General features: G+C 40.8%; 1 protein-coding gene and 2 long non-coding RNA genes across 4 annotated transcripts in view; 2 read left to right on the top strand and 1 right to left on the bottom strand.

The window, feature by feature from the left end:
- Window positions 1-17,995, top strand: part of LOC130286974 (uncharacterized) — a 56,625-nt gene extending 38,630 nt beyond the window's left edge. The window contains exon 4 of the long non-coding RNA XR_008847423.1: window positions 17,890-17,995. This is a non-coding gene — a long non-coding RNA (uncharacterized LOC130286974). The remainder of the gene's footprint in view (window positions 1-17,889) is intronic.
- Window positions 1-20,597, bottom strand: part of MARCHF3 (membrane associated ring-CH-type finger 3) — a 237,121-nt gene that overhangs the window by 138,124 nt on the left and 78,400 nt on the right. Inside the window, exon 1 of one of the 2 annotated variants that reach the window (XM_056537308.1) lies at window positions 14,369-14,489. The exons of the other annotated variant lie outside the window; for it this stretch is intronic. The gene's annotated coding sequence lies outside the window, so the exon portion shown is untranslated. Of the gene's footprint in view, window positions 1-14,368; window positions 14,490-20,597 lie in introns of those variants that run through there. 2 annotated transcript variants of the gene reach the window in all.
- On the top strand, window positions 289-13,500 carry LOC130286985 (uncharacterized). Its single transcript, XR_008847424.1, has 3 exons — window positions 289-414; window positions 3,190-3,234; window positions 13,255-13,500. It is a non-coding gene; the product is annotated as an uncharacterized LOC130286985 (long non-coding RNA).

Below are 20,597 nucleotides of genomic sequence, written 5' to 3'. Positions count from 1 at the left end.
AAGGGCAGACGGAATATAGACAGCAGATGGATCCCACAGGGCATTAAAGTGAGTAAAAAAGGAACCAAGAAGAAAATTAAATAAAATATATTGTTTTAATGGGGACAGTGCATAAATATGATTACGAGCATGTTGAGGGTCCTATTCCCACTTTGTCTAGTAAGCCATGTGTCATGCATTAAACAAACTTTGCTGTATCAGTTTTACATATAATATTTGCCAATGTTTAATCCTGCTTTTGCTCACTATTCTTTTAGAAGATGCACCAATGTATTGTTTCTTTTTTTGTTAGAAAATAAAAAGATTATTATCAAAAAAAGAAAAAGAAAATGCAGCAATAAAGACAAGGGAGGACAGCCTACATGTGTAGCTGCATAAAGGCCCACCGCTCACCATCATGATATTAGTTTACTAGTAAGGACTTGAGTCAATTGTTCTGTTTGTGTTAATCCTTTTTAATTGGTGGAATAGAGAATTTGGCACAATGGTGCAGAATGTGGTAGAAAAACCAATAGAGAGATGATCTGTTAACTTTTTTTCACTCAATCAATTGTTGAGCTTCATGTAGGAAGAGTATGGAGGGGGAGCAATAAAAGCACTAAAAATCTCTATTATATTTTTGACTATTTTAAACTTTGCTACTGAGCTGTCGGCATGGGATAAGAGGGTCCATAGTGATATAAATCAGGCCACATACAAGCACAACTGGAAGGGGCATCCTGAATGTATCACATGGCACAATGTCTCAGTGTATGGGATAGGAGTGGTCCACCGACATGTGGGTGGGCTTCAGGCCTCTGGTTAGGAACTGAACATGTCATAAGTTCTGATGTAAAAAAAAATTTCTACAGTGTGGCATTTGATTTTTTTACAATGTGCCTCTACAAGGAATAGAACAGTCTAGTGTGATATTTTATAGACAAAAAAAGATATACAAATGTATACTGGGCCAATGGAGACCAAAAAAACTGTGTAAGGCTGCATTCACACTTCGTTTCAGCCTACGGTTGCCGGATCCGGCTGGGGGAAGGGAAAACTAGTATACTATAGTTTTGGGTCCAGTCACAAAACCGGATACGGGTAAAAAATGAGCTGACCGGGGTAACAATTTGACTCCGGTCGGTTCATTAAAGTAAATGGATTTCAGTGCCGGTCCGGCTGGGGTACTGGAGCGCCCGGTTTTCCCCTCCCCCAGCCGAATCCGGCAACCGTAGGCTGAAAATTAGGTGTGAATGCAGCCTAAAAGAGCCCTAACTAAATAAGCTATAAACAGGACCTAAATCCCCAAAAGAGAACTATATAGGCTATAATTGATCTAGCACTGAAAATCCACTAGACCCAGTTAGATCAATGTGCTCACAGTAAATGATTGTCAACATTTTATCATTTGGCACCTAGTCCAATACATAGGAAGGTTCTGATCAGTGGCCAATAAAGATTATATACTAGGTCAATTCAATTTATTTAATACATGTATGGAGTAAACCAGCTTGAATGTCAATGAACATTTTGATAGTATATATTCCTTCTTCTCCTGCTTTCTAAAACTTAACATGGAGAAACGAAATCTTTAAACTTTCCCTCATTGACTCGATTCCCATATATCAATCCCATATATAAACATTTCTGAAACCTACTCTTTTCTCAACTCTTGCACCCCTCCACTCCATCCTTAACTCACAGTACCTCCTTCTTTGCTCTTTGTCGCTCCTCACAAAACTGTCTCCAAGATTTCATCCCCCTTTTCTAGAACTCACCACCTTAACACACTTGACTCTCACTATCCATTGAAACCTTCAAAAGCAACTTGAAAACCCATCTCTTGAGAAACGTCTTCAACCTACAGTAACCTAGCTTCCATTGCACTGCAATATCAAGAAGAATAAAGGCAAACCTTATTATGCCGTATTAAAAGAGTTCGGTACTATGATAGCACGTTGAAAACTTTAATGCCTTCAATAAGAGAAGCAAAATAATAGCCTTGCCTATATGATACTTTGGCTTCTTGATATAAATGATGCTAAACAACAAGCTTTAGACTGCTTATTTCTCTTTAAGGTATAAGCTGGTTTTACAATTGTTATCAGTCATAGTTATAAAATGCCAGATGAAAAGACCTAAACAGTCTTGAAAGCTTGCTGTGTAACAGGATTAGTTGTTATTTAATTTAGCCAATAAAAGTTATCATACCTGCAGGACTATTATTTTGTTTCCCTTATTAAGAGCAATGCAACGAATCTGATCTTCATCACAATATAACAAAAGCATATCAATCAAGATAAACACATTTGTATCGTCATCGTAATATAACAAAGTTAAGGAATAGAAAGAAAGACTACTGTGGCATAATTACAACAGAACACGGACTAGATATAAATCCAAAAACAACAGAACATAGTCTATGAATAAAGATAAATGCTTTTGTGAGATAATCACAATAATACACAGTCTACAATTAACTAAAACATCAATGTGACATGATCCCAATGGAGCAGAATCTAGGAATAAAAACAAGCACTATCATGATGTTATCACAATAGGACAATCTATGAATAAAGATAAACACTAAAACTGACTGTAGGGAAAAAATTGCCTAGAAAAAAAAAAAAAACACCACAGTGACATCATCCCAAAAACAGAAGCCTAGAAATAGAAGTTAAACATAACTGTGACATAATAACACCAGCCTATAGAAGTTGTAGTCTAATGTGACATCATCAAACAAGTTATTAAAGAAGACACAGTCACAATACAACACAGCTTATACATAAAGACACAAGCTATTGTCTATTGTTCTATAATTACAACAGCGTACAGCCTATAACACAAGACATGCCCTATTTTGTGATATTACTAATTGCACAATAGTAGCACAATAATAGCATATTACTAATAGCAAATAACTAATAGCAAATGCCTTCATGACATTGTTACAATAAAACACAGAATATAACAAAACACTGACCAAAAACAGTTTTTATTGCCCATAGCAACCAATCACAGCGGCAAAAAAATTCAGCTCAGAAATTACTGCCTGAAGGTAAACCCTTGGCAAAACTGATGCATTGAAAGATATTTACAAAATTCATTGGAGGAAATTGTAGTTTGGGAAAAACTTACAAAATTCTGTTTAATTTGCACCAGTAAATTGTCTCACATGCCTTTAACCATATTTATTACATGTTTTAGATACGTTTTACGCATCGTCAGACAAAGGTGTGTGGCTTAGAAAAGGTAAGTGGCTTGTTGGGAAGGGAAGTGGCTTAAATGCATGCCAAAATTGGCAGAAAGTAAGTGAATATGCAGTGAAAAATTCAACAAAAGTGTCTAACACACTTGGCAAGTTGCACCAAAGTTATCATACTGCATGAGCCAACGTTCTGTTCATTCTTCGGGTGGAATCCGATCCAAGTGCCGACTGATTTCAGTGTGAACCCAGCCTTATTGGGTGGTGGAAAACTAGAACAAAAGTGTCCCAAAACCATCCTTAGAAACAGGGCCAGGGACTGCCATCCAACATGGCAGGCAGTTTCTCCGGTAGTTCAATGTGGGGCTTGGAGGTGCCTACCTCTTGCACGGGTGAAGTGTGCATATAGCTATGACGACAGTGCTCTAATGTTGGTGCTTTAGTGCAGAGTTCACCTGATGCGCTTATGCAGAGCGACAATTGTGACTGCTATGGGGATTCCAGCTCCTGACCTCATTCTCTGTGCCAGCACTGCAGCCTAGGGATCAAGTTCCAAAGAGCCACTGACTTCTGCATATCACTGTAAGCTGCCTGGCACCACCTCTTCCACATTTTGTTATTTGGCACCAGTGAGAATGAGGAAGAGGGAGGACATTGAGTCAGCCAGCAGGCTTCTACAGGTTAAAGCATCAATATAATATATTTCCTCATCACAAAAGGATCAGTCAAAGCAATATGTACAGCCTAGGGCTCAAGCCTGCACCTCACTGCCTCCAGCATACCCTGCTTACCTCTCTTTATAGTTCTCTAGTCTTACAGAGAGGAACAGACATCCATTTTAATGCACCCATATTTTAGCAGGCCAGTTGCACTGGATGTTATCTCTGATAAAGCGTGAGCGTGAATGTGCTCAAAACGCATCCAGAACCTGTAACTCATTGGATACATGGGTGTGCTGTACCACTTTTAAAGAGTACCGGTCATCCTCCCAGTTCACTACCCCCATCATGAGAAACCAACTCCTGCCTTTATTTTTATTATTTTTTAGTTTTCTACCTTGATATTGTTCTACTGGGTGGGCCATTTATATGGATACACCTTAATAAAATGGGAATGGTTGGTGATATTAACTTCCTGTTTGTGGCACATTAGTATATGTGAGGGGGGAAACTTTTCAAGATGGGTGATGACCATGGTGGCCATTTTGAAGTTGGCCATTTTGAATCCAACTTTTGTTTTTTCAATTGGAAGAGGATTATGTGACACATCAAACTTATTGGGAATTTCACAAGAAAAACAATGATGTGCTTGGTTTTAACGTAACTTTATTCTTTCATGAGTTATTTACAAGTTTCTGACCACTTATAAAATGTGTTCAATGTGCTGCCCATTGTGTTGGATTGTCAACCCTCTTCTCCCACTCTTCACACACTGATAGCAACACAGCAGCAGAAATGCTAGCACAGGCTTCCAGTGTCCGTAGTTTCAGGTGCTGCACATCTTGTATCTTCACAGCATAGACAATTGCCTTCAGATTACCCCAAAGATAAAAGTCTAAGGGGGTCAGATCGGGAGACCTTGGGGGCCATTGAACTGGCCCACGATGACCAATCCACTTTCCAGGAAACTGTTCATCTAGGAATGCTCGGACCTGACACCCATAATGTGGTGGTCACCATCTTGCTGGAAAAACTTAGGGAACATGCCAGCTTCAGTGCATAAAGAGGGAAACACCTCATCATGTAGCAACCTCGCACATCCAGTGGCCTTGAGGTTTCCATTGAAGAATGGCCCCACTATCTTTATACCCCATATACCACACCATACCATCAATTTGTGTGTCCCAACAGTCTTGGAGGGATCTATCCAATGTGGGTTAGTGTCAGACCAATAGCGGTGGTTTTGTTTGTTAACTTCACCATTCACATAAAAGTTTGCCTCATCACTGAACAAAATCTTCTGTGTAAACTGAGAGTCCTGTTCCAATTTTTGTTTTGCCCATTCTGCAGCACCTGAAACTACGGATACTGGAAGCCTGTGCTAGCATTTCTCCTGCGGTGTTGCTATCAGTGTGTGAAGAGTGGGAGAAGAGGGTTGCATTGACAATCCAACACAATGGGCAGCACATTGAACACATTTTATAAGTGGTCAGAAACTTGTAAATAACTCATGAAAGAATAAAGTTACGTTAAAACCAAGCACATCATTGTTTTTCTTATGAAATTCCCAATAAGTTTGATGTGTCACATAACCCTCTTCCTATTGAAAAAACTAAAGTTGGATTAAAAATGGCCGCCATGGTCACCACCCATCTAGAAAAGTCCCCCTCACATATACTAATGTGCCACAAACAGGAAGTTAATATAACCAACCATTCCCATATAAATGGCCCACCCTGTATATTTTCAGTTCACTGCCAGTGAGCTCCACAGACTGAGAAGGGTGTTCCCCAGCAGGCGTGATGTCATCTAAAGGGGAGAACTTACCCCTCACTCAGCCACACACAGCAGAGTGTGAGATGGGCTGTGATTGGCTCTCGGCACTTAACTCTACAGTGTGTGAGCTCTGCCCAGCAGTTTGCAAAGGGAGCTGAAATATTTAGCACAATATTTAAAAAAATATTCAGCAATATGCACGAATGGCATCATGACTTTACAGTCTAGCTCAGCTCAAAGGGAAAGATTCAGCTCTATACACTGTGCTGAGCTGAGGTGCTGTGTTTTATGACTTTTTAACATATAATTTTTAATAAAATTTAGTTAATTTATATGTGAAAGTTATTTCAAATAGGCTAATCTATAACATATTCATTTTTATTACTAATGACAGGTACCATTTAAAAAAAAACATAAAGATAAAAAAAAAATTTGAAGGGGTACTCTGGTGGCAATACATATATATATATATTTATATATATATATATATATATATATATATATATATATATATAATTTTTTTTTTTCAAATCATCTACTTTACAGACAAGTTAAACAGATTTGTAAATTACTTCCATTAAAAAATCTTAATCCTTCCAGTACTTATCAACTGCTGTATGCTCCACAGGAAGTTCTTTTCTTTTTTCTTTTATTTTCTGTCTGACCACAGTGCTCTCTGCTGACACCTCTGTCCGTATCGAGAACTGTCAGGAGTAGAATCTCTATGGCAAACCTCTCCTGATCCAGACAGTTCCTGACAAGGACAGAGGTGTCAGCAGAAAGCACTGTGGTCAGACTGAAAAGAACAACTTAACTTCCTGTGGAGCATACAGCAGCTGATAAGTACTGGAAAGATTAAGATTTTTTAATAGAAGTAATTTACAAATCTGTTTAACTTTCTGGCACCAGTTGATTAGAAAAAAATTGTTATCCACCAGGGTACCCCTTTAACCCCATAAGGACATGCACCATAAATGTACGGCACTGTATAGCGATACTTCAAGCACAACGCCATACATTTACGGCGCGGCTGTGAAGTGAGCGCAGGAGCTACTTTATAGACAAGTTAAACAGATTTGTAAATTACTTCCATTAAAAATCTTAATCCTTCCAGTACTTATCAACTGCTGTATGCTCCACAGGAAGTTCTTTTCTTTTTTCTTTTATTTTCTGTCTGACCACAGTGCTCTCTGCTGACACCTCTGTCCGTATCGAGAACTGTCAGGAGTAGAATCTCTATGGCAAACCTCTCCTGATCCAGACAGTTCCTGACAACGACAGAGATGTCAGCAGAAAGCACTGTGGTCAGACTGAAAAGAGCAACTTAACTTCCTATGGAGCATACAGCAGCTGATAAGTAATGGAAAGATTAAGATTTTTTAATAGAAGTAATTTACAAATCTGCTTAACTTTCTGGCACCAGTTGATTAGAAAAAAATTGTTATCCACCAGGGTACCCCTTTAACCCCATAAGGACATGCGCCATAAATGTACGGCACTGCGTAGCGATACTTCAAGCACAACGCCATACATTTATGGCGCGGCTGTGAAGTGAGCGCAGGAGCTACGCTCGCTTCATTCATGGCGGGTCTTGGCGGCTGTCTGTAGCCGCGAACCCGCCGGTAATGGCAGACATCAGCAATCGCGCTGATGTCTGTCATCAACCCCGGCAGTGCGGCACTTAAAATGACTGATCTTATCGCCTGCAGCATTGCTGCGGGGATGAGATTAGCCAAGATGGTGGACAGAGGTCCCTTCATCTGCCTCTGTCCATCTACTGGGGTCTTCTGCACTGATCTGCCTTTCAGTAGACCAGAGCAGAAGACCGCAGATAATACTGATCAGTGCTATGCCCATGATCAGCACTGAACAGTATTAGCAATCTAATGATCCCTATAAATAGTCCCCTATGGGGACTAAAAAAGTCTAAAATAAAAGTAAAAATTTTTCTAAAAAAGTGAATTTTTATTTGAAAAAGCCCCTCCCCAATAAAGTTTTAAATCACCCCTTTTCCCCATATTAATACAAAAAAGACAAACAAAAACAAACAGATTTGGTATCATCGCATGCATAAATGTCTGAAGTATAAAAATATAATGTTAATGATCCACTTCGGCAAACGGCGTAACGTAAAAAAAATAAATAAAACATTTCAGCTTTTTTGTCACATCAGACTGCAAACATTTTTTATAAAAAGCGATCAAAAAGTCACATATACCCAAAAGTGGTACTTAAACAAACTACAGATCATGGCGCAAAAAATTAGGAAAAATAAAGTTAGAAGTGGTCAAAAGAGGGCAATTTTAAACATACTGATTTGTAAAAAAAAAAGTTTGAGAAAATTATGTAACCATGGGTATCACTTTAATAATATTGACCCAGAGAAGAAAACATGTATTTTTTACCATAAAGTGTACAGTGTGAAAACGAAACCCCCTCAAATGTGCTAAATTATGATTTTTGTTTAAATTTCCTTACACAAAAAATAAATTTTTATGGTTTACCATACATTTTAGGGTAAAATGAGTGATGTAATTACAAAGTACAACTAGTCATGCAAAAAACAAGCACTCATATGGGTCTGTGAATGTAAATATAAAAGATTTTAGAGGAGGAGGAAAAAATGAAAATGCAAAAATTAAATTTTCTGTGTCCTTATGGGGTTAATGGTGTGCTGGATCTACTTCTCCTTCTTTGCACTACATGGTATGCATTGAGCCAGTGAAAGGGAATGTGATACTCTATGTGGCCTGCTGGGGTTGGTGTGCCAGTGCTGCTAATAACAGACATTCACATTACAAAAAAGTAGTCAGAAACCACTCATTTCAGTGGGACCTGCCAATCTAAAGCAGTGTTTCCCAACCTGGGTGCCTCCAGCTGTTGCAAAACTAAAACTTCCAGCATGCCCGGACACCCTTTGGCTGTCTGGGCATGCTGGGAGTTGTTAGTTTTGCAACAGCTGGTGGTGCCCTGGTTGGGAGAAACTGGGAGAGGATTGGTTATGTAAGGTTTCAACTGCCCATAGAGATAAGTCTCTCCTCACGCCACTCAGAATATTCAGGTGACAGCTATCCCATGTGACAGGGTGTGGCTCGTAACTCACAATTGTTTAATATCTACCCATGTCTAATAAAGAGATTTTGCCAACTCAGTGCTGATACACACCTTATATCTGTTTTATGGTAGGAAATTTAGCACTTGACATACACTGCTCAAAAAAATAAAGTGAACACTAAGATAACACAACCTAGATCTGAATGAATGAACTAATCGTATGAAATACTTTCGTCTTTACATAGTTGAATGTGCTGACAACAAAATCACACAAAAATTATCAATGGAAATCAAATTTATCAACCCATGGAGGTCTGGATATGGAGTCATATTCAAAATCAAAGTGGAAAACCACACTACAGGCTGATCCAACTTTGATGTAATGTCCTTAAAACAAAACAAAAGGCTCAGTAGTGTGTGTGGCCTCCACGTATCCATATGACCTCCCTACAACGCCTGGACAGTCTGTGGTGCAATGTGGCATTGGTGGATGGAGTGAGACTTGATGTCCTAGATGTGCTCAATTGGATTAAGGTCTGGAGAACAGGTGGGCCAGTCCATAGCATCAATGTCTTCCTCTTGCAGGAACTGCTGACACACTCAAGCCACATGATGTCTCGCATTGTCTTGCATTAGGAGGAACCCAGGGCCAACCACACCAGCATATGGTCTCACAAGGGGTCTGAGAATCTCATCTTGGTACCTAATGGCAGTCAGGCTACCTCTGGCAAATATATGGAGGGCTGTGCGGCCCTCCAAAGAAATGCCACCCCACACCATTACTAACCCACCGCCAAACTGGTCATGCTGGAGGATGTTGCAAGCAGCAGAACATTCTCCACGGCATCTCCAGACTCTGTCACTTCTGTCACATGTGCACAGTGTAAACCTGCTTTCATCTGTGAAGAGCACAGGGCGCCAGTGGCGAATTTGCCAATATTGATGTTCTCTGGCAAATGCCAAACATGCTGCATGGTGTTGGGCTGTAAGCACAACCCCCACCTGTGGATGTCGGGCCCTCATACCACCCTCATGGAGTCTGTTTCTGACCGTTTGAGTGGACACATGCACATTTGTGGACTGCTGGAGATCATTTTGCAGGGCTCTGGCAGTGCTCCTCCTGCTCCTCCGTGCACAAAAGTGGCAGTAGCGATCCTGCTGCTGGGTTGTTGCCCTCCTACGGCCTCCTCCACATCTCCTGCTGTACTGGCCTGTCTCCTGATAGCGCCTCCATGCTCTGGACATTACGCTGACAGACACAGCAAACCTTCTTGCCACAGCTTGCATTGATGTGCCATCTTGGATGAGCTGCACTACCTGAGCCACTTGTGTGGGTTGTAGACTCCCTCTCATGCTATCACTAGAGTGAAAGCACCGCCAGCGTTCATAAGTGACCAAAAAATCAGCCAGGAAGCATAGGAACTGAGAAGTGGTCTGTGGTCACCACCTGCAGAACCACTCCTTTATTGGGGGTGTCTTGCTAATTGCCTATAATTTCCACCTGTTGTCTGTTCCATTTGCACAACAGCATGTGAAATTGATTGTCAATCAGTGTTGCTTCCTGAGTGGACAGTGTGATTTCCCAGAAGTGTGATTGACTTGGAGTTACATTGTGTTGTTTAAGTGTTCCCTTTGTTTTTTTGAGCAGTGTATTTCTTATGCCTTGCCAAACCTAAATGTTGCTGTCATTTAATGTCAAAGGCTGGCCAGTTAATGACAGCCTTCATCTGCTCCTGCCCAATCCACCACTTTATGCTCCTATAGAAAATGTAGCTACTTAATTATTATTATTTTTTTTATTACAAAAACGAGTGGTAAGTATACCACAGGCAGAAAACCAAATCAATAGTCTCTTCAAAGGGTATATGGATCAAAACAGTTACCTGAATGTCTGGCCTACACTGCTAATATACCAATTACCAATGTATCACATACACTGAATTCTCCTTTCAATCCAACAATAAAGCTCTTCCAATATGTGGATCGCACATCCTGTGAACTTATTTGTTCATCCAACAATTCAATTCGCCAGTAAAATGCCTTTGCCGTGTGTCCCCAGTGTGTAATTGTTGATCGCTCTTTTCATATCTGAGCTCATAAAGAATGAGCAATCACGTTGTTAATAGAGAATTACAGTATGACTGCTAACACCGTGGAGCATGTGGAGAAACTTTTCTAAGCCGAGCCATCAGCAAACAATGGAAATTAGACTGTAATATAAAAAACCTTTAAATATAAATCTTATCCCATTATCATGGCACCGATCTATTTCTAGGCTGGCTGGGTCATGACATGCATTTTGTATCTACAAGTATACACACATATGGCCTTGTTTCATATACCGTATATTGTGTATTGTGGTGGTTATTCATTTTACCTACTGTAGCAGGTTGGGATGCCTATATGACCTCAGCATTTAAAGTGTCCCCATAAACACAGTTGGCCAAATTGTTCCGTAATCCACTTGTCATTAGATTAAAGGGGTACTCCGGTGGAATTTTTTTTTTTGAAAAACAACTGGTGCCAGAAAGTTATATGGATTTTAAATTACTTCTATTAAAAAATCTTAATCCTTCCAGTACTTATCGGCTTCTGTATGCTCCACAGGAAGTTGTGAAGTTCTGTTCAGTCTGACCACAGTGCTCTCTGCTGACACCTCTGTCTGTCTCAGGAACTGTCCAGAGCAGGAGAGGTTTGATATGGGGATTTGCTCCTACTCTGGACAGTTCCTGACACAGACAGAGGTGTCAGCAGAGAGCACTATGGTCAGACAGGAAAGAAAAGAAAAAAGAAAATAACTTACTGTGGAGCATACAGCAATTGATAAGTACTGGAAGGATTAAGGTTTTTAAATATGAGTAATTTACAAATCTGTTTAAATTTCTGGCACCAGTTGATTTTCAAAAAATTGTTCTCCACCGAAGTACGGCTTTAATACTTTAACAGATAAGGTCGGTCTGATATTGGACATTATGGTTTCAAAAGAATGGCTGGAGACAGGATTTATGTTGAGAAACACACTGTAGTACTGAGACAAATGCCAGACCTAAATGCCAATGTCACACTATATGGGCAACAACAGAATTGACCACTGTCATGCATCAATGTTGGGGGACATACCTCAGGACCTACCGGACATATTTAATAAGTGACCCCTCATTGGACTCCTGTTCACCAACACTATAACCCAGTTTATAGGGTTTAGTGTGGGTGAACAGGCTGACAGTTTCCCTTTACATAAGCTGTCAGTATTTGGAGGAAAAATGGCAAAACCCATTAATAGGTAGGGTCAGTGGCATAACTTGGGGCAGCTCCTGCCCTCAATTATCATGCATAATTTATAATAAAGGTAGTGGTATGGGACACAGGGACCTTTCAGGCTGATCAAGCTTCAGGCTGGTGAGACATTAACCTCTGCATCTATAGTTATGATTAGAGATGAGTGAACTTACAGTAAATTCGATTTGTCACGAACTTCTCGGCTCGGCAGTTGATGACTTATCCTGCATAAATTAGTTCAGCCTTCAGGTGCTCCCGTGGGCTGGAAAAGGTGGATACAGTCCTAGGAGACTCTTTCCTAGGACTGTATCCACCTTTTCCAGCCCACCGGAGCACCTGAAAGCTGAACTAATTTATGCAGTATAAGGCATCAACTGCCGAGCCGAGAAGTTCGTGACGAATCGAATTTACTGTAAGTTTGCTCATCTCTAGTTATGATGCATACAGTGAACATAATAGCTTAGAGATGTAAAAAAGAAAAAAAAAACATACTTCCCTCCCCCCCTGTGCTTGCTGTGTTTGAGGTTGGTGCGTGTATTACCCACTCAGCCAATGATCTGTAGAGGCAGGACACAGCTGCAGCAACTCACTGGCTAAACAGGCAGTGGATGTGCTGACCTCACACAGCAAGTTTTGTTCAACAGAACCCTCTCCAGGAGAATGGTGGTGGGAGTGAGGAAGATAAGTATGTGTTTTTAATGTTTTAAGCAGTCAGAATACCCCTTTAAAGGGGTACTCCCATGGAAAACTTTTTTTTTTTTAATCAGCTGGTTAAACACATTTGTAAATTACTTCTATTAAAAAATATTAATCCTTCCAGTACTTTTTAGGGGCTGTATACTACAGAGGAAATGCTTTACTTTTTAGATTTCTCTGATATCATGACCACAGTGCTCTCTGCTGCCCTTTGGACAATTCCTAAAATGGACAGCAGAGCAGGAGAAAATCCCCATAGCAAACATATGGTGCTCTGGACAGTTCCTAAAATGGACAACAGAGGTCAGCAAAGAGCACTGTGGTCATGACATCAGAGAAATCCAAAAAGTAAAGCATTTCCTCTATAGTATACAGCCCCTAAAAAGTACTGGAAGGATTAAGATTTTTTTATAGAAGTAAATTTCAAATCTGTTTAACTTTCTGGCACCAGTTGATTTAAAAAAAAAAAAGTTTTCCACGGGCGTACCCCTTTAATCTTGGATCGTTTGATACATGTCACAATATCTCACACATAGACAAAGCCTCAGTAAGCTTGTAACAATTAACACCATACATAATGATTCATATTCTAATTAATTGCAGGCAGCAAAGCAGGTCAGGAGGCTATGACATCAGCAGAACATGCTTACTCCTCAAGACCAGAGCAAGTTCTACAGGATGAGAAGGATCTGACTGCTACAGGTCACACCTGCCTCATTATATTCCACAATCATTGCCTTATCCTGAACACCTTGTCACTCTTTCTTGTTTACAAGCCGGAATCCTATTTTAGGTTTTACTATAGTCTTGAATTCCATAAATGTATTGTCACGAAACGTATCTCCAACTCCTGACATAACAAAGAACAAATGTTAGGGTCACATCCAATATGAAGCCACCTTGCCATTGGTGAATAGGGTAAACAGGACCGGCAAGCTGAAAAGCATCCTATAGTTACAGAAAGCTTTACATTACCTTACATATTAAATACATGAATACTATACGAAAAAACATTAAAAGGGGTTATTCCAAGATTATAAATTAGCCCCTGTGAATAGCTGATCAGTGGAGGTCTGACCACTGGGACACTCACCAATCATGAGGACCGAGGTCATATGTCCCCCAGGTTCAGTACTCAGCAATGTTTAGACGTCCCATAGTGAGTGAATGGAGTGGTGGCTAAGCATGGTCCATTCAGTCAGGGGACATTTCACCTCTGCACTAATGATCGATGGGGGGTCTCAGTATTTGGACCTCCATCAATCAGCTAGTTATATAACTTTTAATCTTGGATTAACCTTTTTTATATCAAAAGGCTTGGGGTGCCACAAGTACATTTTGCCTAACCTGGGCTAGTGCGATTATAACACCTGCTGGTATGTAGCAGAGCTAACTATGTGTAATGTGGGTAATTATATGTGTAATATGTATGTATGTGTATTTAATATGTATAAACTTTATGTATGTGTCTCATATAGCACTATTATATGCCGTATATACTCGAGTATAAGCCCCCCTCGGCTTATATTCGAGTGAACTCTCAATCCCTTCTCAGTGGTCTTCAACCTGCGGACCTCCAAATGTTGCAAAACTACAACTCCCAGCATGCTGTCCGGGCATACTGGGAGTTGTAGTTTTGAAACATATCGAGGTCCGCAAGTTGAAGATCACTGCGGCCTTCGTTATCATCCAGACCCCCCTTTAGTTTTCTACTCACCTCCCCTGGGTGGGATGGAAGGGTGAGGTGATCCGGGCCATTTATGCTGCAGGGACCGTCCGGTGGGGAGGGTTAGTCATTCCGGGCTGTACATCTTCACTGGGAGGCCCTCTTCTCCGCTCTGGGCTGGCCCCGGACTAGTGACGTTGCCTTGACGACAACACACAGGGATGTCCGTGTGCAGCAGATGTCCGTGATGTCCCTCTGCATGAACGTCCCTGTGCGTCATCGTCAAGGCAACGTCACTAGTCCGGAGCCAGCCCGGAGTGGAGAAGAGGGCCTCTCGGTGAAGATGGACAGCCCAGAACGACTAAAGGGGGGTCTGGATGATAATGAAGGCCGCAGTGGTCTTCAACCTGCAGACCTCTAGATGTTTCAAAACTACAACTCCCAGCATGCCCGGACAGCCGATGGCTGTCCGGGCATGCTGGGAGTTGCAGTTTTCCAACATCTGGAGGTCCGCAGGTTGAAGACCACTGATGAAGCGATTGACAGGCGGTGATGATGAAGGGGGGGGGATGATGACGACGGGGATGATTGACAGGCGGTGATAATGATGGGGGTCTGGATGATGACATGGGGGGATGATGACATGGGGGGATGATGTATTTCCCACCCTAGGCTTATAGTCGAGTCAATAACTTTTCCTGGGTTTTTGGGGTAAAATTAGGGGCCTCGGCTTATATCCGCGTCGGCTTATACGGTATGTGTATATACGGTATGTGTGTGTGTGTGCGCGCAGAATGACAGTACTGGCATATGTATGAGTTTGATAAAGTACAGTACAAAATCTCCAAAAGCCCACCACTTTGAGAAGACCACCCCGTTATTTAGACCAGATTTGTTTGAAGAGTTTTCAGACCAAAATATATTACGCATAGTGGCCATTTTCTTTAACAAGACAACCCCTACTAAAGACCATTTTTCAATGCAATTTAGGACAGTCTTCTAAAAGAGGTTTCACTGTAGTGCTAATATATGAATTATTAGTAAGACTAGTAAGATTAGTAAGACTGTACCTGTGTCCATCTCTATATAAAACATTTTAGGGGGAGGGGTACCATGTTGAATGTCTGCCCCGGGTAAAGGAAAGCCTAGCTACTGCTCTGAATTATTCTACAGAAAATAAGAAAATTAAGACCAAGGTATATTTTGTAGCTTAACGGTTAAGATGTTTCTTGATATAGGTGTTATTCACACATCTTATATGCTACTCTATAAAGGTTATCCTATCTACCCTAATAAGGTCTGGCCTATCTCGTGACTAATGTGATTAAGTTGGCAAGCCTTTCGTTGAGGTCATGCAACTCCACACAAGTCTATGGTAATGGTGTAGAGAATTATACGCTACATCATCCTTTAGTATACATAGTTGATTGCTATTTTTCCTCATGCAATTATGCTGTTGTTAAAATGTCAGACGTGATGTATTTTCCCCATTTTCTTCAGGCAATTAAATGGAAATGTTCACCAACAATCCATATAGCGTTGTAATAATTTATTAATATTATGCCTACAAAAGGGTCACTTTTTCTAAACACTGATAATAGATTTGCATCCACAAGCCACGCTTTCTAACTTCGTGTTGACAAAGACATGTATATTTTATATGTCAGTGAGATATACCCGCTATCATTACTTTGCATTACACAAGACTAGATGTCTGGCATTCCAGCATTGCTGCTTAACCAGTTCAGGACCAGGGTCTTTTCCCTCTGTCCATATATTTTTATTAGTACATCCAAGTTTCAAAGCTTTATTTTGTTTAGTTATTAAACTATTTTTTGTAGTTTTTTCCGGGGACACAGGCTTTATTTATATGTAGGTTTTATCGTACGTTTGATAATTTTTAATGTGTAAAAAATGGAAATGTGTTTATTTCCTTTTTTATAGCATAAATTAAATTGTACAGTCCTTAAACAAAAAGGCGCCCAATACTGCTGTATAGGTGTCCACTGAGCCGCTAACACTGCACTCTATCCAACCTTCCCGGTGCTCACATCAGGTAAGTGAAAAGAAAGCAAAGAAAACAAGCAAAGAAAGAATGGAGCACTCAGCAGGTCTTCAGGGATAGCTCAAGCTTCTTTATTTCATCTTACTTGACAGAATATACACATATGAGGGAGAGCGGACATACAGACCGGTGGGGGAGATGTTGAGGGCGACGATCTGTGTTCGCGCACGTAGCGCTTCGAACACGGACTGTCGCCCTCAACCTCTCCCCCACCTGTCTGTATGTCCGCTCTCCCTCATATGTGTATATTCTGTCAAGTAAGATGAAATAAAGAAGCTTGAACTATCCCATAAGACCTGGTGAGTGCTCCATTCTTTCTTTGCTTGTTGTGGAATTGATATAAATTAAATTGTGTTATTTCCTTTTTTATAGCATAAATTAAATTGTGTCCCCTTTCTTTTAGTGTAATTTTTACATAGGGAAAATAATTTGGGGTTACTTGGGGCAGAGATAAAAGTTGTAACTAGGGATATCAGTGGCTTTTTTCCCCAGTTGATTCATTTATTTATTTATTTATTTATTTTTACACATTGCGCCCTGCTACAACATAGGAGATACTGCTACTTGGCACTCCAAAATAAGGTTCAATGTCATTTTATTATCCTCAGTCCTTTTCAATACAATATAACGCTATAATCCCACTGGACCTTCCTCAGATATCAGGATTGCTGCGGAGGCTATGTAAATTTAAAGCAAAACTGCCGGTTGCCAGGGTATAGATGTATATACCTTGCGACCTATAGTGATACCACTAGCAATTATAGGTTGCACTATATATACATCTATATACCAGCAACATGCCATTTTGCTTTACATTTACATAGCCTCCGCAGCAATCCTGATATCTGAAGGAGGTCCGGTAGGACCCAATCCTGATATCTGAAAGAGGTCCAGTGGGACCAAAAACTTTTATTGTATTGAAAAGAATTGAGGTTTGCATTGCAATGGCATTGAACCTCATTTCGGAGTGCCAAGTTGTCTTTGATATGAATAGTGCAGGATTGGGATCCTACTTAGGCACCAACCATATAAGAGAGTGCCTTATTCTACAGTGCACAGGAGATCCTACAGGTACCTGTTATCAGGTGAACGTCAGGGACAGAAGCGCCATGGCTGCTTCCTGAAATATCTATATTTTCTCCATGGGGAGTCCACTACCACAAGGATGTTCTCTGCACGTCAGGTGGTTTATATGAAGGAATAAAATGGTGAAGGAGCCATACATATTTGTTTTTAATGTAAAATGGTTCCAAAAATGGCTAAAACAATAAACTTCTAAGGAGACAACACATGCATAAGGAAGAGGGAATTCTAAAAAATTTAAGAGAAAAATTGGAGTTTCTAAACCTCAGGTTCAAATGAAAAATGTTAGTGGTATCTGATAAGTATATAATATAGAATATAACTTAACAGTTCACTAAAAAACTAAGATGTGGCTTAAATACACTGAAGTCTAGAATGATGGCTGCAAAAGAACATTGGATTCCTTTTCCTTTCATTCAACCAGGTTATCAGGAAGAAAAAATATCCTGAACTGGACCAAAGCCAATGGCAGAGGAAGCTAGAAGTACTGAACCTGGAAATTATACAGATTGTTCTTGTTTTTGTCGTTTCCGTCTCGCTCGCTCAATCCTTAACCTTCTCAAAATAATTTCTAAATACTGTTAACTGGTTCTGCGCATAGAACAATGATCAGTAGAATGTCATGTTCTTCCGGCTGTCTGATGTAAACCACGTCTCACTAGTATTTCCCACCAATCAGTTTCTATTGTCTAAGCCTTTCATAAGACTGCATTAAATGCATTAAAAGCCATGATACTTTCAGTTATTTCAAAGCCTCTTAGTTTCTATTCTTGTCTCCTATTCTTCACACTTTAGTTTTCTTTACTGTTTTGCTTGTTTATGATTCTTAGGGTATGTTCACAATGCGGAATCTCTGCTGCCTGAGGGGCCAGTGCCCAAATCACCATTATAACCAAGCAGGGGTAAAGAAAAACCGGCAACTCACCAGGTTCACGTCTTCAGACTTCTCTATTGAGACAGATACAAGCTCCGTTTCGTACTAATTAGTACTTCATCCGGCCATTATGGCCGGATGAAGTACTAATTAGTACGAAGCGGAGCTTGTCACCTGTTGGTATCCCCCCTGTATGTGTCCCCTCCCTATGAATTTATGTGAGTATCTGTCTCAATAAAGAAGTCGGAAGACGTGAACCTGGTGAGTTGCCCTGCTTGGTTATGAAGATTATATTGCTGTGTTAACCAGAGCACCCCAGCACGCCCGCACCAGCAGAATACACCAACCCCCACCTACCGCCTCCTATTACCCTCGCAGTGCCGTGCTACTTTGTATATATCCCAAATCACCATTGACGGCAATTCATTGAGTGTAATTCTGCCAAAAGAATGAACATGCTCATTCTTTCCGCGTAAGAATTTCTTTGGCAGAATTTTATGTCATTGAAATTCCACAATATGAATAAGAATTAGAGAAAGACCCATTCACACCAATGCTAAATAAATGCAGTGGAATCTCCAAGCAAAATTTCTGATTGGCATTCCACGCAGAGATTTCGTAATGTAGATTATTAATATAATTTCATTTTTATGGATAACAACCAGACACTGATACTTTCTTTTTTGCTAATCACATTATTAGATATATGCTTCACAGCTTTAAGCCCTATGGACATAAACAACAGAATACTAGAGCTGCCCCTAGGGGAAAAGGTTTCTAAGGTGTGGTCTGTGACCTTTGGAAAGGTCATTCCACAGGAAGGGGGAGACTGGCCTTTGAGCTTCAGCTGCTGTGAATTTTATCTACTGGTGCTTCCTTTTAGGCTACATTCACATTACCGTTATGACATGGTAGTGTGACGGCCGTCAGGGGAGCCGGGGAGAATAGCGGGAGAAAAAATACTGCTTGCGCTGTCTTTTTCACCTGCTATTCCCGTCAAAAAACAATGCCGCCCGACAGCCCCCATAATTGTAAATGGGACCCAATGTTGCCCGTTGCTTCCCGTCATGAGAACGGCCATTAAAGGGGAGCAATGGCAGTGTGAAAGGGGCCTTAATGTAGTCCTGTCTGTGATGATAAGAAAAAGACTGCTGTAAAGGGATCAGTACAGAACAGGAAGTATCAGCTTATTTTTAGGCTTAGTGAGCAGACTGAAAGCTGCAAGATTATATAAATAGTAAAAATGGAAAATTAGAAAAAAAAAAGCAGAAAACCTTTGGTTTAATGCATTCACAGCAGTCTGCATGTATCCGTTTTGTATTCGCAGTCCAGATCACAGTTCTTTAAAATGTATTCCAAATAATAAACATGTAGAATGTTGTAAATTGTCTCCATATCTAAGATGACGCAGTGATAATGCATAAATCCACCATCAAACACCATTGTCCAGTCTACATATTCGCTGCAGGCTTTAGAACTGCAATCTCACTGCATGCCTTGCTGACTCAATGTCTATACGGTGTTCACCCTGGTAATTTGCAATTTTGGACACATCGAGAAAATATACTAAAGTCTGGCATTTTATACACCAGTCTTTAAAGGGGAACAAATTATAATAAATGTTTTGGTCTGTGGTAAGCTACATCCCCTCCCACTACGCCCCTCCCACCTTTAAAGAGAGTGATGAGTGCAACGCAAACATGCAAAAAAGTTGCACATTTGTGTCTCACTCAAAAAAATATATGGCTTTTGTGGTCTTTACATCAGACACTACAATATAGAAATGGGCTTAAAGAAGTACTGCATCGGTCTGTGAATAGGGGATAAGTGTTTTATCGCAGGGGGTGTGACCGCTGGGACCGCCCCTCGATCTCCCATACCGCCTGCCGCAGCTCTGTGTGGCTAGTGCTCGTGTCGTCGACCTCACTGAGGTTGACAGACAGGCCCCCTCCATTTAGCTCTATGGAAGAGATGGGGATGCACGAATACTGCATCTCCGCCTCTCCCATAGAGATACATGGAGGGGGTGCAGGGGGGGGGGGCAGAGCCAGGGCCCCGTACAGGATACCACGGGGGTCCCAGTGGTCGGACCCACCACCGCGATCAAACCCTTTTCCTCTATCCTTTGTATAGGCGATAAGTTATATGCAGCTGCAGATCTCCTTTAAAGGGTGGTGCATGACACAGGGATTCCCTTTTCCTGCACAAGGCATAACATAGTTTTGCTCAGTGTGTTCCTTTAGTGTAGGGTCACACTG

Source organism: Hyla sarda, chromosome 1 (genome assembly GCF_029499605.1).
Source record: "Hyla sarda isolate aHylSar1 chromosome 1, aHylSar1.hap1, whole genome shotgun sequence".
NCBI classification, from domain to species: Eukaryota; Metazoa; Chordata; class Amphibia; order Anura; family Hylidae; genus Hyla; species Hyla sarda.
The sequence above is the reverse complement of the archived record's forward strand: the minus strand, read 5'-3'. Positions and strand labels throughout refer to the sequence as shown.